This window comes from Myotis brandtii, unplaced genomic scaffold (assembly GCF_000412655.1).
Source record: "Myotis brandtii unplaced genomic scaffold, ASM41265v1 scaffold1733, whole genome shotgun sequence".
Lineage (NCBI taxonomy): Eukaryota > Metazoa > Chordata > Mammalia > Chiroptera > Vespertilionidae > Myotis > Myotis brandtii.
The window spans coordinates 527,985-529,083 of record NW_005356400.1 but is presented as its reverse complement, the minus strand read 5'-3'; positions in this window follow the sequence as shown (position 1 = coordinate 529,083).

Below are 1,099 nucleotides of genomic sequence, written 5' to 3'. Positions count from 1 at the left end.
GGAGGCCCCTGGGGTTGCGGGGGGGGGAGAAATATGAGATTGAATGTGACTTTTCAACAAATTGAAATGGAATTTGAGCCCATTATCATAAGCCCCACAGGGCGTGCCTGTCTCGTGCAGCTGAATTCCTTTGTGAGGACTGTGCTGTGGGGTTCAAACCCCTCGCTCCCCCTCGCTCGCTCGCTCGCTCCTAGTGACTATGAAGGAAATGGAACAGGGGGAACCCCGGCGGGCAGCTGGCTCCGCATTTCAAATTCATTTCTCCTTCCTCTCGGCTGATTCACCTGAGATTCAGGGCCGAGCCCTGGGTGGTGTGGCTCAGTGGATAGAGCGTCCGCGGCCTGCGGACTGAACGGTCCCGGGTTCGATTCCAGGTCAGGGCACATGCCCCGGTTGCAGGCTGGATCCCCAGTATGGGGCATGCAGGGGGATAGATATGACTCTCATTATTGCTGTTTCTATCCCCTTCTCCCTTCCTCTCTGAAATCAATAAAAGTATATTAAAAATAAAGTAAAATTCAGGTCAGAATTCAAGGTCATACTGGCTGCCCAGGTCTAGCCCCTTAGACTGGTAGGTCCCCAACCAGTCATGAGGAACCGTGTCAGAAGCAGAACCAGAACCAGTCAAGGGGGTGTGATGGGTGGGACTTGGCCCCCAGCTCAGGGGCAGCCGGAAGCAGCACCTTAATGAGCATGAGGAACAGAGGGGCCCTGGGGGTGGGGGGCCTCTGTGCACTGACTCAGAGCGGCTTCAGCCCACCCCCTTCACAGGGGCCTTCCTTCCAGGCCAGTGCTTGTTTGTGTGTTTTGTTTTTTCCAAAGAGCTAAAAGTCTGAATTTCTATGTGAATGTTTCCACTTGAAGAAAGTTGGCCCATGTTTGTAAAACACCCTGTCAGCCAAACAAAACAATCAGCCATGGTCTCGGCCTCCAGCAGCGGCCCAGGCCCCGGAGGAGCCGGCCGGAGCTGAGTTAGGTTACAGGGAAACTTGGCAGCCGGCTGAGGAGCGAAGATCGTCCCATCTTCCAGGCTCCTCTCCCAGCCGCCTCGCTGAGGCCGCCTCCTTTCCTCCCCTCTGAGGGTCTCCCTTCTGGCTTT